Source organism: Motacilla alba, chromosome 1, assembly GCF_015832195.1.
Source record: "Motacilla alba alba isolate MOTALB_02 chromosome 1, Motacilla_alba_V1.0_pri, whole genome shotgun sequence".
Taxonomy (NCBI): domain Eukaryota; kingdom Metazoa; phylum Chordata; class Aves; order Passeriformes; family Motacillidae; genus Motacilla; species Motacilla alba.
The window spans coordinates 105,113,582-105,141,355 of record NC_052016.1 but is presented as its reverse complement, the minus strand read 5'-3'; positions in this window follow the sequence as shown (position 1 = coordinate 105,141,355).

The following is a 27,774-nucleotide window of genomic DNA, read 5'->3' as shown; positions in this document are numbered from 1 at the left end:
TATTGGAAAGCTAAGCAGAAAGATGCAGTGAACACTGAACCAAATTGCTCATATGCAGTTAAAGGATATTTTAAGGTATTTTGATGTTGAAAAAATGAAAGGACAAGAATACACCCAGCTAGCAGGAGTGTCAAAGGACTGAAAATAGAACTACAAATACCCATGATGTCAAATATTATGGGTGAGTTCATTGGGTTTTTTTCACTGCACAGTTTTTCAGAAGTCTTAACTTCAAAACTTATCCTGGAAAGAAGAGTTCAAGAATGATTTCCATGAGATATCTCTAGAGTATTCATTTAATAGATATAATTCATATAATACCATATATACATATATGTGTAAATGTGTTTATGTTTATTTATTGTTTTCAATAAGCCTTTGTCACACAATTTCCCTTTCCATTTGGTTTGCATTACAGCATGGACTAATGCAATTGCTCTTGGAGAAGACTTGTACAAATATACATCAATTTCATCTATTTGTGCTAATAGAAAGGATTCTCTGTGATTTTCTTGGCTCTATTGAGTTTATACCTCATATATCCACTTCATAGTATTGTCCGTGGTTTATCCTCATTAGTCTCAGGTTTTATAATTCTTTGTCCTTCATATGGCTTGAATTTTGCGCAGATCCTGGGATTGCATACATTGGGAACTAGCCTGGAATTCAGGAGAAGCACGGGTTTTTTTCTGTTTTCTATGATATTGGGCCTTTTTGACTCCAGGCAAGCCCTTTGTGCCTCTGGCTCTTCCTGCATTTCTGTCTAGTTAGAATCTGAGACCAAGCTCTTCAGAGACTCTGTACCCACATGGTGACTTGAGAAATCTGTGGGTGCCTAGATTCCACCATGGCTCCCAAAAAGTATTTGCTTTAAGGAAAAAAAATCATCAGAAATAAAATATATTTTCAGTACTGTTTCATGACCTGCTAAGTCCACCTACAGGCTTGTTGTATGGCCATAAATATTTTTGCAGCTTCACAGAGGAAAATATGCATACTTTTTCCTGGAATGGAGCCTCAATAGACTTTACTTCTTTGGGGGCATTTGTATGCTCTCTTCCCTTCAGGACTGTCTCATACACTGTCAGTGCAGTATGTTTGTTTGCAAACCTGAATCTTGCTGTGTAGATGTGAGGACTCTGACTCCTTGGTATGGGTGGAGGATGCCACTGCCATTGTGTTCTGCCTTGGGCTCTGCAGAGTGCCAGGTTTGGGACAGTCAGCACTGTGTCCACTAGCTGGATCAGCTGGATCTTGAACTATAGACTCATGCTGCCCACTGCTTGAAACACCTCTGGTAGTTAATCCTGTACATTATGCCACCATTAAACTGTTTAATCTTAACCTTACAGGTTAGCTGAAAGTGACTGGTCCCTCTGCTGAGCTCTGTTCTGGTGTGATGAAAGCGTGGATGAGGTTGGCTACTACTATTTGCACTCTGAAATTATGCATCTGTTTGTTATGTAGATTTTTGGGGTGCTGTTGCTTGGGCATCTGGCAGCTGAGAATATGCCTCGAATGTGCAGTTGTTTGTAATCAGAACCTGGCAGATATATTCAGTTAAAATTTAATTCCAGGCTTGTGGTTTTACCCTTGAGAGGCTTTCTTCCATCTAACAGCAGCACTGAGCTCTCATCCAGACCAAAGCTGAGTCAGCTGTCTGTTTTTCTAGGTACTTGTCTTCTGAAGTGCTGAAACATCTTATGCTTTTCACTGCCTCCTGTGTCATGGGAACCCCAGTAAAAGCAAATGACTGGAGAAGAGCTTGCCTTCTAGCATTTCCAGGCACAGCAATAAGACAAGTTCATGGAAGAACTCTCCACTCAGGCCTATTAAACATTAAGATGCTGATGTGACTGTTGGCTCAGAAAGTTTTAGATTGTTCAGGGCCAGGAACTAGTGGACTATACAAGAGAAAGATCTCTGTCTGCTTTCCCTTGTCTCTTACTCTGTTCCAAAATATTCACGACTCTCACATCATCTTCTGAATTAAAAAGATCTTCGGTGTGGTCCTGCAGAGATGGATTTCTCTTCCTAACTTCTTAGAGGGTTTCTCAGCTATTTGAAAGCACTGTGTGGTCTCCACAGAAAGCTATCAAGGGACCCAGATCACAAGCTGGACAAAATGTATGCATTGTATGACATTTAATATGAATGTTTTAGTAATCTCTAGTGGACCAAAGGAGTGATCTGCACTGAGTGGGGGGCACACATCAGGCCTGACTAAGGATAGTAGTCTTAAACATGCAAGTTTGGCAGCCCCATCAGTGTTCATTTTTGGATCATGTGTTCCTGGATGGCTACAAGCAAAGCAGGGCTGCAGAAATCCTGCTGAATAGCCTGAAAAACTGAGCTATGTAGATTGTCATGGGGCGCTTGAATTAGCAGGAAAACTTGATTCCAGAAGGGAGCAGCTGGGGAGGTAGGAATGTATCTGAGTTCAGGGTCCTAGGACCTGCAGCAAGGAGAGGCAAGACAGAGGTTCTGGCAGAGTGGAGCTGAAACAGCAGGAGCTTAAGTATGGCTGAGGATTTTATTTGAGTTCCAATTTAGTAATTTATCTTTTCTTTCTGTGCTTGTGTCTAAAACTCCTTCTTTAAATCTTACAAAGCAGAGAGTCCTGCTAAAGGTGTCTATGTTTTTGTCATTAAACTTAGGTTGAAGTAGAGGTGATGCTGGTAAACCTGGGGTATGTTGTTCCCGTGGTGGTGGTAGATCAGAGTAAAGAAGGGTACGGGTAATGTATAGGGTTTGCTCAAAGAAATTTAGGAATCATATTCTGCTTGCAATAAATCACAAAAATATGGGCTTAGTTCTGACAGGTGCTCCTCCTTCCTTCAGGAAGGAAAGTAGTGGGGGACACCAAGACTTTTCCAAGGTACTGAGAAGAGTTGCCATTAGCATGTGGCATCTGACAGGGCTTTTTATATGTTGTGGATTATGCTGTAGTTTGAGATCCATCACAAGGAACATATGGGGCAAATAATTTTTTTCTCTTGGCCTATCCCTATGTCCAATATGGGCAGAATGATATCCCTATGCACAGGCAAGCTAGAAAGAGAAATATACTACAATAAGGTGAGCTGGTCAGAGAAGAATGGCAACAGCAACAGAGTTATTTTAGCTAATTATAGAGGAGAAAGAAAAACTTACAAAAGATTTTACCCTGTGATTTGGCTTTATGGCAAAATTCAGTCCTGCCTTGCTTCTGTCATCTGAGGAGCTGTAGAACTCACTGATCAAACAGCAGCATGGTATCCATGGTTGTCAGAATGGATAAAATTGATAGTTTATTAATAAAAACAACCAAGTGGTGTTGTAATCCATTCATTATTGCCTGTTTGCAGTTCCTTCATAAGTTAAAAACCCCACACAGATATTAAGCTTGGCAAGAGTTTTTCTTTAGAGTGTGTAGTGCACACTCCATTCTAGAGTGTGCTTAGCTATAGCACTTACCAATATGTTGTAATAAAGGGAACATTTTCAATAATAGCAGCTTACATACTGAGTTGTCCTGTTGTGTTCATGGACAGGCATTGTTGAATAAGTTACCATTAGATATGTGTAGCAATCAGTGACAGATTCTGCCTCTGAGACACTGAGCCTTTTCCTTAAGTAACTGATATTACTGAATGCTTGACAGTTCCACTGTATGATGGTTTTCATGAATTTCCTGCCTTTGAAATTCCAAATGGACCACTTCAATCTCTATAGAGACATTAATTTTACATCTGCTTTTTTTTCCCCCTTAGAGCTGAATTTTTAAATTAACACTAAATAAATATTCTTTACAAAGTGTTATTAACAATAGCCATGAAATCCAGTGGGTAACTGGTTTGAAGCACAGCTGTCCTATTCCTTTTTTACATCACTGGAGGCAACCCTGTCTGTGCTTTGTCCATGTGAACTCCTCTGCCCACACACCTCTCTCCTCACATTCAGACATTGTGGTTCCAGTCGAATGGCAGCCTATTAGGTCCCAATGTTTCAAAGTATGCAGAGATTTCCCATCAACATCAAAGCAAGTGATTCTGATTTAGTTTCACTTTAGAAAAGGAAGTGGTTGTTTATTTTCCCACTGCAAATTGTTCATCCTTGCTAAGTGTTGCTGCAGATATCATTCCCTCCTTACAACTTCCTTTTTCTTGTTTTCCCCTTCAGTCTGCGAATTTCAGTCAGACACTTTTATTTGCCATTTTAAAGGAATGTATTTTGCAAGCACAGGCCTCACAGTTGTGCTCTTCTGATGTAACTGGAATAAGATGATTTGGCCACAGAGCTTTGAAAAATTTGGAAGAGATATTATAAAGCAAACAAATAAATTTATCATATTTTGTATAATTTAAATCTCATTTTCATATCAAAACACATAGTTTCTGAAATACTCATTTCAGAAGTTTAAATTGGTTTTTACACATTTGAGTTGAACTTCTTCAGGGCATATTTCCCCCTTCATGCATTACTAGACACCAATTCACTGATGAGCCTTAAATGCCAGTAACTTTTGATAGAAAGAAATAAATCATAATAATACGGAATGAAAAACCATCTCCCTCAAGAATCAAGTTGAGAAGTGAGATTTCTACAAATTTCTAAAATTTCTCTCTTAGATTTCTAGATTACTCTTAAAATAGGAGTGGAAGAGGGTGATAAAAAGAGGAATTGGCAAAGTCCTTGGAAATAACCAACAATGTTGACATAATTTCCTTCATATAATTATGCACTTTTATCTGATTTTTCCCTCTAACTCAAAATTAGCTGGCATTTATGCTTTCAAGACTGCCTTAACTTTTATAGAGAAGAGATTCAATTAGTCTGATGATTTGATGCCAGACATCAATGTCATCGTGTGTTAATGTCATTTTCATAGGCAGTAATATCCAGTTGTGAAAGATACCCAGCTTGACTGAAAAACTCATTCAAACTATCATCCTGCACGGTCTGATGCTAATCTTGTAGGTGACTGATTCAAAATACACGTTCAAAGTACACTTTAAAAGGAAAACTGATAGTTTCCAAGGGTTAGGCCACTGGGGTTTTCTAAGGAGCTAAGAGCAAGGCCCAGTGTGGAAATTTGGACTTCTCTCTACAAGTGAGGACTTACTTTGGTTCATATCCAGCAAAGATGGGAACGAGAGACCATGAAATACAATTTTAATGTGGTTATCCAAAACTAATGAAAAAATGAATTCATGCATGTTTCTGGGTTTGATCTGGAGAGATTTCTGTGTAGATTTGTCTTTAGTACTTTGAATCAATTTTGTCTTCCAAAATCTTTCAATAAAATCTAAGTGCAAGAGCATTCATTGTGGTTTTGCTTATTCTCTGTTTTAATAAATAGCAATGAAAGCTGGGAGGGGACAAAGTGCAGGGGGGTTGGTTTGTTTTTCTCTATTTACCTGATATTGCAGGCTTAATACACAAGCTGTGAAGAAATAATTAAAACTTTCAACATTTTTTTTTCAGTGTGTATGACTAAGTAATTATTTTTAAAGGTAAATACAATTTTGGCAGCTTTTTCTATGAAATTTTTTGGTCAAGTTTTCTAATAAAAGCAGGATCCCTCCCAAAATTAATTATTTAGAAAACTAATGGCAAAATGCTTCTCAGATTCATTATTTTGGAATAAAATATCAAAGTAATAATTTTTGGGGATAATTACTATGCAGAAAAGGATTTTAGCCGGGAATAATATTATGTATATCAAACCCCAAAATCACAGTTTGCCTAGGGTTTTTTTAACTACCCATTAGAATATACAGAGTTCTGCATTCCCGGGCCTGTGGAGCAGCCAGCCACGAGGATTTTTGCTGGCTATCCCCAGGCTTACAGAGACAGGCACGTAGCAGCTCAATCTGTGTGTGAGAAAGGACACATAAGAAGTTGTTACAAAGCCATTTGCAGATAATGACCCTTTTTTCTAATTTACAACTTCATAGTCTTGACAATTAATAATTGTCTTGACAATGAATAATTTTTACTCAAGTGCAGTGTGAACAGCAAACAACAATCTGCTATTCTTTAGTTTGTTTTCTGTTTTACCATTACTGCCAGAACAGTTAAAGTACTTACAGAGGGCACCAGGAACAGCTGGGATTTCTTCATATACCTGTTGTATGGTTTGGCATACATCTTTTAATCTGCTTTGCTAGAAAAGCCTAGGAAAACCAGTCTAGTGGGAGCTATAAAAGTGTAGAGCAAACCTTCCCGGTCACTATGCTTCCTTCTGCCACTGTGGCTCCCCCTCAGCTGGGTGAGATCATGGCTCAGGTACCAGTTGCAGTCCAAGCTCAAAAAAGATGCTTGGCCTTCGATCATCCTGATCATGCCCTTTCTCCTGTCACCTTAGGGGCAGTCTTCATGACTGGGCAGAGAGGTAGTATTCCTCCTGCTTGTACAGAACATCTACTCTTGATTTTTTGCTGGCTTTATAACTACTGTGCATCCATGCTTACATGCTGTGATATTGTAAAAGGAAAACAATGTCAATAAAACAGGCTGCTTTCTCAAAGAGACGATTCTTAGGTATGCACTGAAAAGGACTTGAGGAACTGTAAGTCCCATGTGGCTCTGCTTGTGTTTTGCAAAGCTGGGCAGGGTTTGACACCTCACCCTGGCACCCAGCGCCAGACGCCAGGGAGTTGGGACTATGGGTGTTCATTAGGGTGGATCCACACGGATGGTGGGTACCATTCCATCAGGTGCCATATCACTGCTGTGTGAGGTGGGCTGCCACTCTTCTCACAGTAGGAACAGACGACTTTTCCAGAGGGCAAGAAGTTGGAGAGATTGGTTTATATGACCAGATGGAGCCACCGTGATAATCTGGTGTGAGCTTCCAGATAATTTAATAGGAATTGGCAAGAGCAGGCTATTAGTTCTTTGATTTTATTTTTTTTTTTTATGAGGGGAGAGAGTGGTGAGGTGTTAATTGAGAGGGAATTAACTCTGGTTCACTCTGGATATACATGCTCAATGATGTGCTTTCCTCTCTTTTTCCTAGGCAGAGAACACTGTGCTAGAATCCTACTGACCTTTACTTATAAAGATTCCAGAGCCTGAGGAGGTCAGGGGAGGGAAGCAGGGTGTCAGTGGTAGTGGAGCAGGCAGTCCATCTAGATTTGCTCCCTGGAAACCTGGGTCGGGTGGCCTGACCCCCGGGCAGTGATGGAATAACAGCTCAACACCGCCGAGTGCCGAGGGCCCGTGTTACTGAGGCGCTGTCCGCTATTTTGGACCATGGTGTAGCTGATAAGGTTTAAATAGGAAGTCACTACAAGTGTCTGGGGCACGCTGGTGTTGGCTTTTTAAAATAGATGTCCACAGCTGAAGCACAGTTCTAACCTCTCTGAAATCCATCTTTGGGGTGCAATCGTACCCCTGACATGAATTCTACTGAATATATAGCAGAGGTGCCAGAGTGATGAGGGCTTGAACTGCAGAAATTGAAGGTGGGTGAAGGTCATTGAGGGTTTGATGCATAAGAGCAGATTCCTGAGCTCCTCATTCAGGGACTTGCTGCTGGAGCAGGGCTGTGCCACTCAGCAGCTGCCAGTAGGAGATGCTCGAAGAAGCTGCTTTGCTTTGGGCATTAAAAAAATAATGAGAAAAAATAGCAAATGTCTGGAAGAAGAGCAAACTGAGAATTCACTTCCTTATAATAAAATTATCTCTTCATCTGTGTAGGCATTTCTGCTAGACTGCCATTCTTTACAGATCAGCTAAATGAACAGCTGAGTATCCACTTGTTCCCTCAGCACTCACACACTGAAAACCATGGTGGAAATGCTAAATGCTTTTCTTTTTTAACTACTGAGACAGTTTAAACTATTAAAACTCTTCAAAACTATTAAAACTCTTCAATATATTTTTTGTTTGGTAAAGAAGTGGTCATGTAAAATTATAAAAATTATAATAATTAGCAAATTGCAGAGAAATGTCTTTAGGACTTAAAGCTCCAATGTGTAGGCAATAGAACTGTAATTTATTAGCTGACATACTATCAGCTATAGGCAACTCCAGCAGCTGCTTTGCTACTCATTAAAATAAGTGCACAGCTATCAGACTAATTATAGCATGGAGCTATGTAGAAAACTGAACCCAGACAGTGAGACAGGAGACCTTCTGACAGAAGTACTCCACAGCCCCACTGCAGCCTGGAAATCCTGCTGCATTTTAAACTGCCGTCTCCCTGGACATGTTTGAAATGCTGCTTACTTTGTACATGTTTCTTTGTGCCTCAAGTTTATCAAAGATAACTTTGAGTCTCAGAAGGGGAGTCACCAAAGGTGTGTGGCATGCAGCAGTTGCTGCTTTTGTTTCTTGCTCTTTGAGAATGTAAACCCATTCTGGTTATTCTTCTTTTTTTTATTATTAGAACAGACTTTAGCAACTACCTCACCATGAGGGCAAAAAAAGAATTGTTATTTTCTCCCTCATCCCCTCTCATGAAAGGAAAGATTGGATCCAATTCCACAAATTTGCTTCCGTGTTAAGTTTGTGATTAGGGCCAGGGTAGTGTGCCAAATTGGTTTGGGTGAATAGATAACTCAGGTGATTCCTAATGCCTTGTGGAAATGTCAGGTTTTGTAGAAGGTGACCAACTTCTGACTTTTCCTGCATGTCAGTGGGTTAATTTCTCTGCCTACCTGTGTTCATGTTTATGTTCTTATAAACAGAAGTCAGGTACTACTGCTCCTTTCAACTAGGCACGTGTACAAAATAGCCAACAGTTTTGTCTCAAAACCCTTTTTGATTAATGAGACTTACTCAAGCTTTTGGGAAAAGTGCTGTATTTTATCATCTTGGGGCAGCCAGTGAGTAGCAGGCAGGGTTGGTGGCCTCAGCTCTGCAGAAGAGGGTCCTTAGCTGCTGCCCTGCCATCAGCAAGTGACTCCAGTCTTCTTCAGAGCAGCTTGTGCAAGCTCAGCATTTGCAGGGCTTTCTTCTGACAGAAGAAGCCAGCTGGCCTTCAGCTCCCTCTGTAATGTTGGGCTCATTTTGTGTCACACAAGCATCCTCACTTCAAGATGCAAGCTAGGCTTGCTAAATTTTGGAATCTTCAGCTGAACTTCACAGCCTTCATTTACATCTTTACCATATCTTGATTTGCACATTTTCTTAGAGAAGACATCTCAAAAGATAAAAAAGATTTGGCAGTAAAGGAAAAAAAAAAAAAAAAGAGAACCCCCTTGAAATCATATGCATCTGCAAAAACTTTCTGATCTGTCTTGACACATCTGTTTCTTTAGAAGAAAAAAATTCCCTGGCTGCACTGGGGCCCTGCAGCTACATGTGTTGGGGGCCTGGGTGTATAATTTGTGGAGCATAATAATTCTATAATTATATTGCTAATTGTCTGCTACCCCTTTTTTATAATAACAGAGTGAAGTGATTTATAATGTAGCAGTTTTACAGGAGCTTAGACAGACTGTTAACTGAAAATGAGCTCCTGCAATGGAGCCCCTAATAACTGTTATTGTTAAGGGCACACTATCAAGCTGCCCAAATGCCTCTCTGGAAGGTGCAGCTCTGCAGAAATGTTTCAGATTTAAATCCTCAGCCTTTGTGCCTTTGTGGTCTTGCCTTTGTGAAGAATAATAGGAGAGAGGATGGAAGAAAGGCTAAGAATAAGAGGAAAGGAAGTCTGAGCAGTATCCACAAAGAAGTTCAAGAGGCTGCAAATGGTAGGAAGAATCCAAATTGCAAAATGGAAGAGGTATTTGAAGTGAAAAGTATGGGAACTAGATTTTGCAAAGGCCAAAATGCTTTTCAGTTCAGTAGTGAGGAAAAATTGGTAGTTTGGGGTTAGACAGGATCTCCTCTCTCAATACTTAGGTGATCTAGAATTTCCAAACTTGACTGCCGAGACAAGATATTTGCCTTCTTTTCATTGATGCTTTGGATTTTTGCTTTGTGTGAGCTAAATCTGGCTTTGGGAGGCCAAAGCTGCTTTCTCTGTCTGTGGATATATATTTTTTTCTGGGTGCTGACAAAGCTGCTGTTGCTTCCCAAGGCAACTTTACCTTGGCTGGGACAGAAAGGAATAGCTGTTTGGAATCATTCAGGCAACGCATTGTATTGGTGGATTTGTGCTTCCACATTATATAAGATGGAAATGTGCAGCATTTTACAGAAATAAAATTATTTAAAAAAATGGAAAAAGCAGCAGTATTTTTTTCTTCCCTTAAAAGCTGAATATTCAGGTATCTGAGCTCATGTGTTAAGTGCATAGCAATAATTACCTGTTGGGACTCTTGACTGCATGCTGTTTGCTTTGGAACTGTTTTAAATTGTGCAATTGAAGTTGCACTATGAAAAGAACAATTTTTCTTTCATACATGGAATATTGGAAGATGAAACATATCCGATATTCTTCCCTCATTCCAGCAAGTTTCCTTTATGGCAATGGTTCCTTAAGTATTTAATCTTTTAGAACTGATGATTTACTACACTTGGCTTCAATTTTTACTGCTTTCCCCATATCATTTAAAAAATAACGTGGCTTATCATTTCAGATATAATATGACCCAGGTTGTGAAGTCATTATGAAAGATTCTTCATTAAGAGTCATACTGGATTCTTAGAATTATTTTATTTCAAAGAATTTTTTCCCCTCATTCATCCCTAGAGAAATTTTCAAGCCAGCTGGTTCTGATATGACACAGACTATATACAATACTCATTTTGTACTCATAGTTGCTTGATCAGTAGATTAAAGGACATATGATTTTTTTTGGAAAATACTTGAATTTGGAAACCATATTAAAGTGAACATATCTCAAAAAATTAGCTCACAGTGTGTATGTGTGTTTACATGTGTAATTTAAGTATTCTGCAAAATATGATACCAGACACATTATCTGACTCAATCTGTTTTGGCATGTTCAGAATTTGCCTCATAGACTGAAGTCAATAAATAGGAATAACTTGTTCAGCATGTCCAGACAAAGTTGTTATAAAAGAAAAAAAAAGGTTAGAAAAATGTGAGCAGTGGAAATATTTTAAATAAAGGGACAGGAATTTGGAATACAAGAAGTAAAACAGAATATATGAATACAAGGCATAGTTTGGTATTCATTCTTTTTAGCTAAAACAGTTCTGGTCTGCTCCTGCCTCTCTCAAAATCTGTGGCAAGGTCTCTGTTTTTGTTGATAGGCTGCAACTGTACAACCTCTAGTACCCATGTCCAGCCTAGGAACAGTTACGTTTTTTCTTTTTCAGTGTGACCAAGCTATTGGCTTTGGGCTTTTACTTGTGAGAATTGCACAGTCTCTGATGAACATGTGCCATTGCTATTCCTGGAGAAGCATGCAAAGTTCTGTTGTTAGGAGGTTGGAGTTTATTTTCTGTTAAGTAGGATTTTGATTTTTTTCAATTTCACGTACTGATAAAAATATTAAAGTAGTTAAATGCACTTTATGAAATCATATCATTTGCCTTAGATTCTCTTAATATTATCCTGCTAATAATAATTTCCTTTAAAGCTTGTCACCCACAGTGTTCCCTTGCACACTTTAATGTAGTTTCCATTCATAATCTTCACTGTTTCACTCTATTTAATCTGCTTTAATATTTGACCTAACTGTTTTACTTGCTGTTCTGTGGGCCCTACAAGTTCTGGAGTACACATCCAAGTGGAAATCCAGCAGAAAGGAATTGAAAAACATAAGCAAATATACTAATGCTCCTTCTTGCTTATGCATTTCTCCATCTTTAAAACATATATCTTACTACTTGCTTTGGATCTATGGGTGAATTTTTTGTGTGAAAGATTACCAAGTGCCTTTTGCTCCATATCTTTTCTTGCAGCTCTGCTTTCTACTTCAAAGTAACATGAGATGCCTCTGGATCTGGATCTGGTAGACATCTTTTCAAGTAACTTAAGAAACTATTAGAAATTTGTCTGTACTAAATATGTTCAGAAAATAGATTAACTTTTTTTTCTTGTTTACATATATAAGATATTATAGGGTATATTTCTGTAAAATGTACATGTTTCACACTATTAGAACTATTTATTTTTGGTATCTGTTTTTGTTCTGTAGATGAACCTAGAGTTCTTCTTGTCAGTGTTTGGTAAAGACAGGCATATAAAATTTTGAATATTTTCAGTCTGTTAATGTACTCCAATCTTAGAGTGAATCAATTTAACGTGAACATTCAAAGGGATTAGGTGGAGAAAAATAATTCTGAGAGATTCTAAAAGCCTTAATGGAATAAAATTCCATTTCTTTCTTGAGGTGAATTCCATAGAAAGACAATAATACATTTATCAATACTGAATACCCACAAGAAAATCCCCTGCAACACTACTATTAATTTACCTTTCTCAGAGATTCACACACAGCTTGGCAGAATCATCATCTTAAATGCAGCAAGACAAGGATCATTTGCAAAGGCTTCAGCCTTCCTCAGTCTAACCAGCTAGGCTCAGCTTCTGTGGCCTAGGAATGCTCATGGCAGCAAGCACAGCTGGTTTCAGGGGTGTGAAGTCAAAACCCCGTTGGGAACAAAGGCCACTCTTCTGTATTTGCACTTACATTCAGCAAACGGACGCAAGACACAAATTTAGCTTCGAGGAACTCCTGTAATTTGGGCAGGATGACCTTTCACCACAATGTCCATCTTCAGCTCAGGCAGTGTGTGTGAAGACCAACCCACTTCACATCACTCACTGACCTTCCCCAGTCACAGAGCCTTTTGCCTACACGTGAGGTATCTTCTGAGCTCAGACCTGAGCCCAGCTGAGCAGCACTGTGCATAGGTGTGGGACATGGGCCTGGCTTTTTTATGTGTGTTATTTAGAATATGCTGAATCCACACTTTTCTGACAACTCAAACATCCTTTAGGAAAAAAACAACATGAAAAATTCTTTTGCATCAGTATACTGAATATAAAATATCTGCAGCCTTTAAATATACTTTATGCAGGTATCAGCCTAGATAATGTGTCAGGGCAGAGAGCTGGAATTTCTGGAATTATTTTTAGAGCTGCTTTTAAAGTGGGACTTTTCTGCAGTGCCCAGACCCTTTAAAATCCTCTTTAAATCCTTTTTAAATGCTGAACTCTTGTTGTCTGTCAGATGCAGTTACAAGTAACTACGATTATTTCCTGTCTTTCTCATTAGTGAGACTTCTAATGCTGATTTTAAAGTACACTTTTACAACATAATAATTTTTAACCCGAAGACATGGCCACAAAACTGAATATATTTATTCCTTTGTATACACTCTCTGCACCTTAAGAAAATACATCACAGTGAGTTAATAATGACTATTTTTATACTGTGTTATTTTATGGAAAGTATCTCTCACCAGCAGGAAAGTACAAGGACTTCTAGGAATCACTAGGGTATTATGAATGTTGCCAAAAATGTAAACCAATACAGATTTTCTTATGAACCATGAAAATATTATGTTTAAACTAAAACCCTAACCTTTAGCCTTTGTATGAGAACAGCAAAAAAAATATGGACAGGAATTTAAAAAAAAAAAGTGTGTATATAGATATCTGAGGTCTTAGGTCCTATTTATTTAATAGAAAAAATGGCCTGAGACCTTAGAAAATACCAGCCAACTAAACTAACATCAGAAGATCAATGAATGATCTGTGAGTAAGTGGAAAATTTCTAGTCTGATTAAATCTGCAAAATGAATCTGAACAGTGAGGTCCCCCCTTTTTGCTTCTCAAGTGTTTTTAGTGTGCATTTAATTACAGCAAGATACCTTTTCACCTCCATAAGGGCATTTTTTTCCTGAGATTTTTCCATTCTGCTCATGCTTCCATCGCTTACTAAGTCCGCAGGCTTCAGCCAGCATGCCAGCAATACTCCAATAAAAGAAGTGACCTACCCAGCAAGCAGCACCCAGCAACACAGTATCAGGACAAAAGAAATACTCCTCCTGAAGAGAAAAAAGTAGTAAGTTTCCAGGATGCTTCTTGCTAAGGTGTCAGTGTTGAAGAATACCATGAGAGGATTTCAACTTCCTAGCTTGAAGATCAACTATGGGGGCACACAACCAAAGAAGGAAGCCTCGGAAGATATTTTTTTAAAAATGCAATAGATTTTTTTCAGTGTTTTTTTTTTTTGACTTGATTAATTCAGTTGTGAATCAACTGAAGTAACTTATTGAGTCTGTATTAATAATTACTCTTGGCAAGAACATGTAAAACAAAATTAGTTTTTTCATTTTGAAGTTTAACCATAAAAAGAACCATATATGAGGATCAGATATAAAATCCAGAACACTGGATTTAAACTGTTGAATATCTTCAAACTGAATGGTTGCAAAACTTGCTTCCTTTTCAGAACGGAGCAAGATTTTTTTTCTCTCTCTCTCTTTTGTTTGTTTGATGTTTGGTTTTGTTATTTTTTTCATTTGCTAAAGGGAATACAAGGGTTAAATAACCTCAAAGGCAACAAAAATCAAATGAAAGTTCTGCCTGACCCCAAGCAGTTTTTTACAGTTCTGGTTCAATAACCCAAATGAAATATCCCTTGTTAACATGGTTCTAAGTACAAAATACCTTAACAACAATTCCCAGGAGATGTTGTAACACCTTTGTCAAATTCATTTTAATGTTAAAGTAGCTGAGAACATGTTCATTCTCTGAAATAAGAGGTATTTCAACATTTCCATTCTAATTTTGGATGAAAACAAATGTTGAAATGTTAGAATTTCCCCCAGGATGAAAATTCTAATATTTTGTTCGGCTCTAGTTTCCAATAACTCTTACACTTTAATTTTGTAATATTTAACTTAATGTTTCCCATGTGAGTATTATAGCACTAGTGGGTGAAACTTTAGTCACCTCACAGATTAGGCATGCAAAGGAAAACAGTTCTTGTATGTAGAGGGACAGATTTCTCCCTTCACAAGTACCTTCCTCTTGTTTCCCCTGCTGATGAGATGTCAGTTCATTACAGACTTGATGCATGGAGTTTCCTTTCTCAGGAAACAGTAGTCAGGCCTATGAAAGCTTTTATGTAACAGCATCCATTCCCTCCCCTCCTTATTCTGCCTTCCCTCAGCAGCGTTGGGCTGCAGTCAGAGACTGCCTGAAGGGGAAGAGTGAAATGCTGCTGCTGCTGGGATATTTGTGGGAAACAAAACTTAGCAGTCCTGGTCTCAGGAGTTGTGAAGCCACAATTGACCCCAGCTTGCACCTCTGTGGTGCTGAGTGAGACCTTCTGCACCTCTCATCCCTCCAGATCAGGGAGGCCGATGCTTTCCATGGGAGGGCAACTTCACACACACGTGCACCACATCGGATCTCATCGCATAAAATCTCTCTTAGGCAGATAAGTCTGCTCCTACCAGGTTGGGTCCCAAACAGCCCAGGCCTGCCATGATTTTTAGTACTGGGCACCTCCAAACTAGCCAACCCAAAAGAATTGCAACATGAGCTAGATCCAGTTCCCATTCAAAGCAGGCGCAAGTTAATGTGAGCTTCTCAATAGCATACACTTCCCTAGATATCAAATACTTTACAAATTAGCTTGATTGAACTATCTCAGTTTTACAGGCTGGAAAATGAGATGTTGACACAGATAGAGCTATGAAATCACCCACTGCGTTCTGTGGCATAATTAGTCTTGGAGCCTGTGACACCAGACTCCAGGTCATGCACTCTGTGCTAGACCATGGTCCTCAGCAGGTGTTTCACAGAATGTGTGTTAGCAGGTCTTGGTCTTAATTCTGTTTTCCTTCCTTAAATGCAGCACATCAGAGCCTGTCCCAGTGCATGCCTTTTATTCTGATCCATGTGAAGGATGGAAAGTGGTCAGTTTGTCTCTTTCCCCAACTAAGGAATGCCTGGTTATGACAGTCTCTGACAAAATTTGAGTTGTGGCTTAAAAAAGCTCAAATGGAGAAAGGCTCTAACCATGTTTTCAATGACACAACTACTGCTGACTTTATTGCAATAATGTGAGTATTATTAAGGGTTAAGTCAATGCTCTCATGCCCAAAGACATGAGCTCAGTTCTTGCTGAGATTTCAGGCTGTGGTCTTATGTGTGCAGGAGAAAAGGAAATTTCAACCTCCACAATGTGTTGGTTTGTAAATATGGCTCCTAAGAATCAATTTCTTCTTCCTTTGAGCTCTAAGTATCCAAATCAACTTTGTCAGGTGTATCCCAGGAACCAAAACTACTGACATGGCCTGAGGTGTCCTTGCACAAGTATGAACCTCAGCCTCCACACAGTCTGCACTCCCAGGAACATTCTTCACTGGCACTCTTAATGAGGGCAGTCTTATGGAGGAGTTAGATTTAGTACAACTTAGAGACAATTAAAAAAAACACAAAAGCTCAAATGTACAGGCTTTAGTACAGTTATGATTAACTCATTACTTGGAGAAGACTACTGAAGGTAGGTGTTGAAATATGTTCAGCAGTTTATACAAACTGGTACATTGTGCATGCTAATATTTATTATGTGATGGGATACAGGGATGGTGCAAAAACAAAGGGCTATAACAGCAAACCTAGAAATGCCTTAAAACATTTATAACCAAAATGGAAAATTATGTCACTGCTGGAAAGATGTTTCTTGATTTTTAAATTATTCTTCCAGTGCATTTTGCTCCTTGCCAAATGTAGCCAAAAAGACAGATCCAAGAAGTTCAGATTCCTAATAAAATAATGAGTTTTTCCACCATCCCAGTGTTCAATTCAGCAAACTGCTTTTCAGGAGAATATATTCCTAGGGTACACATAGCCAGGGAGAACTCTAAACCAATGTTGCTGATGAAGCAGAGTAAAGTGAAGGTTGTTTCATTCACCTTAATGCACACTTCAAAGTATTTCAGGTTTATCTTATCTCAGAACTTTCCATATGTGCTATTCATAGCTTTTCAATTCTTGCTATTTTATTTCTGCTTTTGAAGGTTTTTGTCTGCAAGTTCTTTATTACCTGTGCACAATTCATCATTATCTGTGCTTTGTTTTTAGTACACTTTATCACAATTCATCTATCAAATATGATTCTTTAAATAATAAACCATGTCTAATGATTTGAAAGTATGTTTGAAACAATTTGCAGAGTTGAGCTCTAATATAAGTCTGTGTGAAAATCAAAGCCTAACACTTACTGACCATGTTGCTTTTGAAGAAAAAGTAATGGGAAGCATAGGAACAAAAAAAATATTCTTAATGAATTGATATTAAATACTTTGATAAAATCTGAAAAATGTATTTTAATCAGATAAGATGCTAATGTTGCACAAAGCCCTAAAAAAGATTTTAAATGCTTTGCCCCCTTCAAGTCTGCTTGTAAAACCCTACTTCTGCATTTCCCTATTCCATCACATGTGACATGTAGCATCTCCACAGTCAGCTCATGCAGTTGCTGGTTGGTGTCTCCTGAGACTTCTTTTGTGATCTCAACGTGATGGTAGAGGGAATATTTTTGCAAGCTCAACTGCCACAGTTAAAACTAATAAAACTTGCTTTGAATAATATTTCATTTGAAACAATGCACCAATAGCAAAGAATTTCTGGGTAGTGTCTCTAGAAAGCAATCTGTATTTGCTAGCCCTTCATGAAGGACCATTAAATCCCACTAATGGATATGAGAATGGATGCTGAAACTCCTGAATTGTTGACTTTGCTATAGATTTGTTAAAGTTTATGATGAAACAATTTTTTCTGCTGTTTTCTTATTTGTCAAATAAGAGAGGAAACTGCAAAAATACAACACATGTTACATGTTTCTTAAATGCTAGGTAGTAAGTACAGGGTAATTAAAAATTAATATCACTGTGGCGATAACACAGGACAATGATCTGCACTGAATAATTCTTTGTTTCTTCCTGAGCCAAGGAGGCCTGGGTGGATATACTATATATGTCTTGTCAAATTTGTCTAACTTGTTCTCAGGAATTATAGTGATAGAAATCTCTGGGTTTCCTGAGGCAATCATCTTTCTCAAATGCTTTACAGAACCTCCCATCTAACATAAGCCTCATTTTCTTCAGTTTAAAACAATTTCTTTCTGGTTCTGTGCATGATGAACTTGATAAACAGATTTTTTTTTTTTTAAGATTTCATCAGACTTACAAAGAAGATACTTATATGATGAGTTGAAACTAAAAACACTGTTTATATCAATTATGGCTGTCACATATTCACCTGTTTTGTTGGTTTGGTTTTTTTTTTTCTATTTGAACAAGCTTAGGTAAAACAATCTTTGTTAAACTTTCCATTTTGTTTTCTCTGTATGATTTAGTAACATGGGTTTCAGAAAGGTTTTTTTTTTCTGATTGTATTGCTGGAATGCAGATACATGTTCATGCAAAAAGATTAGTGATCTATTTTACTTGGGAGGTGATGTGTGATAATTGACCAATCCAATAGAAAGTTGTTCATAATCACAGACCAAATTCCAAGGTCCCTATCTTCTTTACACTCGAATGCTTCATTTAAGACATTCAGAATTGCACACATCATGAAATATTTTAGTTTTGGGAAAGGATTACTGAGAGGGCCTCACTCTGATAGCATTCAAGCTCAGGAGTTCAATATTGATCCAGTCAATATGAGTGACCTAAATTGCTTTACAATAACGGGCAGAAAGTCCATCTGTTCCTCCTTTGTGATAAGAATGATCATATTCAGAATAAAAATACTGATGTGGTAAGAACTGGAATGCTCTTTAAAAATAGAAAGTTAAAGAAAGAGGCATCCCATTTAAATCCCAAGCTAAGGACTGGAGCACAAAGGTTTTGTTTTGACACTTAAGATTCCCAGTACATCTCAACGAAGACTTTCTTTGAATGCTATTGAAAGTAGGGGCTGGTTTGTTTGCAGTTTAGCTCTTGAGGAGGCTCACAGTGGGGGTAAGCAAACAGGGCTGTAGGGACTGATGTGGACAGGGGTTCTTCCAGACGTGCCACTGCTCTTTTCTCAGAGATAAAACCCAAGAGATTACAGATCAGCAGTAAACTTCCTTAAGGTGAGGCTGATGGTCTAATGACTCTTTTTGCAAGGCCGAGGGTGTGTTTGGGAAGGGAAGCTATTAAAACAGATGATGTTTGGTGATATATTGTATTCTGTACTCCCATGGGACAAAGGGATCCTTTGATTCCTGCTCACTTCTATCCCCTCAGTTGCGTTGAAGAGGCCATGCTACAAACTCATTAGAGGACCAGATGTACTTAAAAACCTTTCCAAATAATTTTGTTGCTGCTGCTGCTGTATCTTAAAAGCTGTGTCTGTTCTGAGGCCCCCAAGCAGCAGTTTTTCCTGGCTGGGAAGGCTCAGGGGAGAGGTGCCTGGGTGGCCGGGGGTTCAGTGAATCGCTGGGAAAAGGAGTAGAAAGAAGTAAAAGGGCTCTTTAAATGATGTGATTACCTAAGGCAGGTGCCTACAGAGATGAAGAGGAATGAGGAGATGGTGACTGCTGGCTGCCTGTGATGTTCCTGCTGAAGAACACATTTTGGAGGAGTATCTTTTCACCAAATTCCTCATGATGCTGGTGCAGATACAGGAGGAAGCCCCAGGGAGCTGGGCACTGCAGGATGAATGGTGACTGGTTCCCATCTTTGGTGAGGTAGCAGGATCCTCAGGTCCAACCTATGGGACCATCCTCACTCTGGCTTCCTTCTCTCCACAGTAGAAAGGAGAACATTTCCCACAGCTTCTTTCCCAGTTGCGTCAGTACTGCTGGAAGTGCAGGGGTGTAGGAAGGAGTGGTGTGAGGGGTGATCAAGGGAAGGAAGGGGACACTTACTGGAGTAAGGAAAGGCTTTCCTTGGTGAGAATGGGCAGGATGGTGAGGAGCAGAGACAGGGAATCAGGGTGTCTGGTCTGTGTGGGGGGTAAGGGCACTCTTGTTAGAGCACAAAGTACCTCCTGGCTATAGGGGAGGCGGAACTGTTCCTGTGCTGGAATGGAGAGGAATATTTTAATGGGTGCTTGGGTTGGCTTTTGGTGGGGAGAGATGGTGGTCTCTGTCCCCACTATTCAACACTACTGGTAAATTTCCTTTCCCCTGCCTGAATACCTACTCTCCCATAAAACCTTACTGATATTTCCCAAAGCCACTGAGTGATGAAGATGTTTGTAAGGAGTTTCCAACAGCTTCCATGTCTTCCATGCTCACACACATGTAGTTTTGCTGGACAATTGGAAAATGAAAGAAATTCTCCTGCTCCAATATGAAGTAGGTGTGTATTTCAGCTTGTTCCCCATACTCCTCGTGGAGCAGCTTGCGGTCGTCAGGCAGGCCTTGGGAGGCATAGCTGGGCCAGCATGGAGCATCCTTTTGGAACCTGGAGGTGGGAGTGCTCATCGAGCTACCTGCTGTGAATGGGGTGAAGCAGCCCCTTCCTGCTTCCCTTGTGATCCCCTTGACCACAACTCCCAGGGCAAGTTCTCTCTATTACATCCTACCTAAGTGCTAAGCTCTTCTGAAAGATGGCAATACATGCAGCTATCAGTCTTTTGCCCTCTTCAGTGCCTCCACTGAGTAAAGTGTAGCTGAGATGGATACTGCCCATTTGTTACTGGTATTTAATTGTACCGTGCTGATGTTGTTGAGAGAAGGATATAGAAGGGACAGTGCCTGTGTAATTTGCTTTGATCCTGTGACCTGTATCTCAGCAGCATTATACTTTTGCAGCTCTTATCATGCCTGAGTGAACTAAGAGTGCCTATTGTTTCGATAAAAAGCATGGTGATCCTTAGTCTGAGCATCTCAGGCAACTGTGCTCAGTGTCTGCTGACACAGCGAGGTGCAGCAATGTTTCACTGAAACACCAAACATGAGACACCAAGGCATGACCACCACAAGCAGCTGAACTAACATTCTCTGAGGTGTGAGCAAATGAACTTTAGTCTGGGAGTGCATGCTAACCAATCCAGACACTGCCTGTCCAGTCCAGAGCCTGCACAAGTGCGTTTGGATAATGCTGCATCGTGACATGAAATTATCCCCATTCTTTCACAGGGAAGAAAGGTGATTGAAGTGAAGGCTAACAAGTGGCTGAGCAAGTATTAAATAAAAGTTTGGAAAAGAAGAGAGAGATGGAGACATAACAAATAAGCAAATGAGAGAAAAGTTATGGAAAAGAAATGAAAGTATTGGCATCATAGACATTGACATGTCCTGCAGCTTGACTACATGAGGAGGAATAGGACTTATGTGTGATTTTCAGGGTGTGTTACACAGTGTTGGACATACTTATCCCACATGCATATTGCACAGTATCTTGGATTACTGGGATGGTGTTTGTAGCCCAACTGTTGATGTCTCCTGGGCTCTCCTTGCCTTGTCAGCCCATATTTGAGGTTACTTCTGCATATGCTGTCCATGAACAGGTGGCAGCCTTCATCCTTATGTTCCATGCATGTGAAAAACAATTCCCCCCTTGTAATTTTGAATTTATTCACAAAATGAACAAGAAATTAAGCAAGAAACCAGACCAGACTTCTCTGCAGTTCACAAGGCTTGCTTCCAAATAGAGCTGAACATGGGGTTATGCTAACACTCATTTTCTCTCATCAATTTGTAACATAGCAAGAAAAGTTAAAACATTTTAATCAGGATTATCACATCATGATGTCTTGTTAGTTTTTGGGACAAATGCTTTCAACTAGTGCAATATCATTTGGACAGATACTGCCTATAATAGCAAAACAAATAGTTACCAAAATGATGGTTACCATAAGCACATGGTGTGACTGCCCATCTCTAAGGGAAATTAACAATTGGACCAGATGGCTAAAAGACAAATAATAATTCAGGAATGCTGAGAAAGAAATCAAATACATTAATAACCATGCTTGAATCTTCTCCAAGGGCAAAATGATACACTGTGAATGTGTCTGTCTAATCTTTTGTAGTAATAATAATTTTCAGTCCAGGCATTCTTTCTACTTACCATATGGCTTACCAGGCTTTTCTTCCCAGCAGCAGTCCCCAGTGGAGGGACTGCAGTTGCAGTTGCAGTGCTAATACAAACATCCATGTCTGAGGAGAATGAGAAAACTGTATTTGAAACAGTCGGAGTCAGATGAGGATGAACATTGTCAATCATGTTCCCATCTTTAGCTCTTTGTAAAACAGATATTCTTTCTTTTAAGAAACTACTTAATTGTTATGGTTACAAACGTGTATCTGACTACAGCAAGTTCTGGCAATTGTTACTTGGGATGAGGGTACAAAGAAACCATATTGAGTTCCTGTGAACAGAACTATTTGCACCAAAGTATCCTTCGTCCTATAGCTCTATATGTATGATACCTGTGTGTGATAGATAAACCAGCCCTCTTATTAAAGAAAAACACAGAAACTCTCTACCCCACCTTTCCCCCAGATTGTTAGGAACAAAATTAAGTAGTTAATTAAGTTCAATATTGAATTTTTTTTTCACTAAAGTTTTATCCCCTTTACCTTAACTAATGATAATTTTCCTCTTATTTTAATCTGGAAGATGAGAAACTGTCATTGTTTTGGTACAAACAGGACTTACTTGATTATTTTTTTCCCTAGATGTTCTTCAGCTTTGGGTTTTGTGCAGAGCCTGAGGAGAAGGGCTAAGAAGGTAATGGAAACAGCTTCATATTTTGTGTTCCTCGTGAGCAAATTAATCACAGTTGCAATGAAATATGCAATTACATTTGTAAAGTTGCACAGTGCAGATGAATTGAACTTAAGTCATTCTCAGCAGACTTGTTCTACATGGAATATAAGTACTAAAAGAGAATATGACTTCTTTTTCCTTCTGGTGTCTCTCAAGACTCCTTGCTAAAGTCATCCCCTTCATACTGTGGGCTTTATCCTGGGATGCTTATGTGAAATTGATTATTTTACTCTCTCAGTAAAAAAAAAAAGGAACTTGAAATGCAAACATGAGTAACTAAGGCCAATATTAAGCAATGTTGTGATGCCAAAGCAGTGTAAAGAGGCCTCTGTGTAAATGAAAATCAGACTTTATGTTTATGTGAATTACACATCTGCAAAATATCTATAATATAGGACATAGCAGTTGTTTAATTTTTACCTAATTAGGAGGCTTGAAAACATCTGGCATTTGACACCAATCCATTTTTTCATTGTATCCTCTCTTGGTAAGCTGGGAATGGAATACAATATATCCCATGAGATGCGCTTTAGTTTATGACAGGTGTGCATTTCCTAGCTGGTCATTCATTGTATGACACTATTTGTTTCCCACAGATACAGCTGGAAATACATTTATTTGGCAGTGAGGAATTTGCAAGGGGGGGGGAAAAACTGGTTTAGGAGGAAACTTACATCAGAGATGTAGATATATAATGTTTGCACAGAAATCTCAATGTGGCATTTTGTAACTTTCACAGACATTTGCTTTGTCAACCAAAATATCATAAATTTAATAAAGAATTGGTGCAAAATTTCCAACGTTAGTATAAAAAGTAAAATGAAATGTGTGTTGTCAAACTATAATCACTCCCGTAGCATATGTAACTTTTTATTTAAGCCCTGAGCAAGTTACTCCTGTTGTGCTTTCTGCTGCTAGGAACAAGGGGATGAGTGAAGTTGTCCAACTGTTGGCCAAGGGGTGCTTTGGGCTCTGTGTGGGGTCTGTGGGTGGGGAACAGGGAGCTGAGCTTTCTCCTCCTTCCTCCTCCTAGAGGATGTGGGAAGCCCTGGGACTGCAGGAGAGATTGTGGGAAAAGCTTGACGTAGCTCATATGGAGACCCTCATTCTCTGATGACAGAAAGAGCAGCTCTAGATGTGCTGCACACAGAGTGTGCTTGCTTAGGAGTAGCATCAGCCTGGCACGTGGTCTAGACTGGTGCACTCAACAGGGCCAGTCACTGCCTGGGCAGCAGCTCTTAGCTGTGCTGGTAAACTCCTACCCTCCAAAACAGCCATGCAGACCACCTGTTGGCAATGGACCCAAGCTGACTTCCAAATTACCCCTGGAAATAGTTTGTGAGTGTTCCCCACAGTGTAAGTCAAAACCACACCAGAAGTGAATGACACACGTGGCCAAATGGTAGTGCCTGGGAGCATCCCCTTGTGTCATTTACTGGTGTAGGCAGTACATCCATTACACTTCAAATACCCCTGTTTAATTTATTGCTCTCGACGTGGAGTTTCCCTAGAAAAGCCTATGAGGATATATACAGAGTTGTGAAAATTCCTAATTTAGCTAAACTTCACAGCATAAAAAAGGCCATTTCCCTAATCCAGGATTTTTTTTTAATTTGTAACACTTCTGGTTTTGTTGTTGTTGTTGTTGGTTTGGGGTTTTTTTTGGTTTTTTTTTTTTTTTTCATTTTAAATGAAGCTAATCTTTATAAAATCTTCCACAAATCTTTTAGAATGGAAAATGTCATGTAGCCCCTTGCCAGATAAAAATATTTGGGACATGTGTGTGTTTTAGCCCCATATGAATATCTCATGAAGCATTTGCATTCAGACCATGGGCACTGTGAACTTACTGTTTTGTATTGCAGGCTCCCTCCTTGTCCTCAACCAAAGGAAATTACTATGTTTCAAGTTTTTCCCCTCAGATGAATGAAGGATGGTGCCTAATTTTCTGTATTGGATTTTGGCAAAAAACCCCCAAAAAACAAAACAAAAAAAAAACCAAAAAAACCAAACCAAGACAAAATCTCAACCCTCACCGCCCCCCCCAAAAAAAAAAAAAAACCAAACAACCAAACCACTAAAATCCATCATAGCTGTGTAATTGGGAAGGAATATTTTTTTCCCCATATGTAATATGGAAAACCTTCACTCCTGGTGGAAACAGGCCCAGTTCAATGCTTCTGGATATGAAGAAATGAGGATGGTGTGGGTTTTAATAATTATTTTTCACTGAACTGTTCATATTTTCTCTCACTTCATTTAAAAAAAATTAGTCTTCTTTTATTCTTCTGAAGTTTTTCTTGTCCTGTCAGGCCCCCCTGTACCCCTGAAAAAAAACAATACTTGATCTGATGACATTGTCAAATGGATTTATGGATTTGTTTACTAACCAGGATTCAGAATGGGATGAAACAAGTTTGCATTTAGGAATGGATATGGCAGATGGTGCTTTCTGAGAGCTGATTCTTGCCATAATTTTTAAAAATAGATTGCCATTGTAAAATGATTCATGACTAAAGAAAATTGAGGGGTAAAAAAAGTACTTATATAAGTTCTGAAAATGGCAGCCTGGCATTTCTAAAGCTGAGAGGTGAAATGTAACAGCTCTGTGAAAAGCATTTCCTCTTTTCTTTTTGGCATGTTTTCACTTATATCCAGGGTGGTCCTGAGGATTTGTGGGCTCAGAGAGAACAGGAAAGATTTCTCATCATATATTCCTTTCCCTCCTCTTTCCCTCTTATTTCTTTCTTTGTTCTTTTATATATATATATATATTTTAAATTATTCTTCCTCTTTCTTTCTTTCTTTCTTTCTTTCTTTCTTTCTTTCTTTCTTTCTTTCTTTCTTTCTTTCTTTCTTTCTTTCTTTCTTTCTTTCTTTCTTTCTTTCTTTCTTTCTTTCTTTCTTTCTTTCTTTCTTTCTTTCTTTCTTTCTTTCTTTCTTTCTTTCTTTCTTTCTTTCTTTCTTTCTCTTTCTTGCCTTGCCTTGCCTTGCCCTTGCCTTGCCTTGCCCTTGCCCTTGCCTTGCCTTGCCTTTGCCTTGCCTTGCCTTGCCTTGCCTTGCCTTGCCTTGCCTTGCCTTGCCTTCCCTTCCCTTCCCTTCCCTTCCCTTCCCTTCCCTTCCCTTCCCTTCCCTTCCCTTCCCTTCCCTTCCCTTCCCTTCCCTTCCCTTCCCTTCCTTCCCTTTTTTCTTTCCTTTCACATTTTTCCACTCTCTTCTGTTGTGCTTGGGTCCAAAGAGTGGCATCCCAAATGCTTGGATACAGATGTGTCCTCTATCCTTAAGGGATGACACGTGCAGCCCCCAGCCCCTGCAGAGAACACACTTTTGGCAGGAATCTCTTGGGCATGGAGTGGACAGTGCCTGCTCCCGGGGGCTCCCAGCCTTGCTGGGCTTTTGCTGCTGCTTTTCCCCATGTGCTCCCTCTGCCTGCCCTGAGGGAAAGGGACGTTTTGCATTCTGCTGCCCTGCGGAAAGCCCATGGCAGGGATGAGGCTTGATTTCCCTCTGCCCCATTCCTTGCAAGTCCATTGATATTTGGTTGTTCTGGTTATTTTGTTCAGTTGGTTTATCTCTTCTCAGAATTTTTAGCATAGTTGTGTTTTCAAGTCTCTGAATCTTCTCCCAAATGCTTTTCTCAATCACTGTAATCTAATATTCCCTGGTTTTTACTGAAAATTTCAGGCCTTGTTTCTTCCAAATACACATATTAAGGCTATTAAACCTTCCTAGACCTTAAACCCTGCTCAGTCACATCAGAAAATTGGCATTTTTTAGCCATTGCCACTTCCATTCAACAGTATCACAGCCAAACCAGATGATGTGAGAGAGCACATTGGCATTGAAATAGCCCTTGCTGAGGAGAAGCACATTCCAGAGGAAATTGATTTTCATGTCACCAACTTACACATATTTTGAAAATTAGGTTCTCAGCCTAATTTTCCACAGGTTTCAGAGCTGATTTATTTGTCTTTATTTTTGCTAAATTTGTTCAAACGAATTTTTAGTGAGCTAACAAGTTGCCTCTGACACAGGCTGAGGAAAGGTTCATGCAAATATTGTGTAGTGCAGGCCAGTGTGTGCGTGGAGGTCAAGCCAGCCTCGTGAAATGCACAGAAACAGTTGATGGCAGTGTCTGACCAAGTCCACAAAACAACTCAGGGGTTCACAAAGCCCAAGCTGGAAGGGAATAGTGTGGTCTGTTCTCTGTATCTCACAGGCTGCTACACTCCATCCCGTTATCCATGCTGAACACATTGCTTCCTGTTTTAGTTAAACGTGCCTTCCAAAAGGCATCCGGTTTTGATCTGAAATTAGGGAAGGTTTGCTTTGATAACTTTTTGTCGATGATTGACAAAGTCCAAACAAATGATTACTTTCAATTTAACTTTATCTGGCGTCAGCTTCTGACCAGTGAGGATTATGCTCTTCAATTAATGAGCCTGCTGCTTTTCTCTGTGACATAGCTGCATGCAGCCATGTCGTCTGTCAGTCTTCTCCCTGTTAAGCTCAGTCTCTATGTCCTGCCTCTTGAAGATATTTTCTATGCCTCAAATCCTTTCTTTTGTACCTTTCACCATGTTTTCAATAGTCTTTCAGAGGTGCAAACTGTGAATTGTAGCTGGCATCTTAATATGTTACTACTGTGTGCCTCCTGGCAGTTATAGCAATTAAGAAAATACGTTCTTTGATACAAGATATAAAAGTTGAATGCATTAAGTGAATTATCCCCATATATGTTAATTTAAGATTATGGATCCAGTCACTGACTTCAAGCTGGTGACAGCTTGCCTCCTGTCACATCAGTATGTATATGGCTGGTACTGGTTTTCAGGATTCTGCAACCATTTTAGCCTATGCCAGAAGGATTTTTTTTTTCATGAAGCAGCTACATGCTTTAAATTAAAAAATTATGCTTGCCACATACTGTGAAATGTTCTCTTCATGTTCTCATCACCAGTCATAAGATGTTAGAAATTCTGCTGGCTCTCTTTTGAAGAATAAAGGGGAAAAAAAGTAAAAGGAAAGATTCTTCTCGTCTAAATTGGGTTTTGTTTGTGTTTTCATTGATAACATGATTTACTGAAGGAGTGAGAGAAGAGGAGAAAGCTCAGGAGAAGGTACAGATAACTCCCTTGCTGGTAGGGTGGTTTCCTCTCAAGCTGGAGACTGGTGATAATGAAG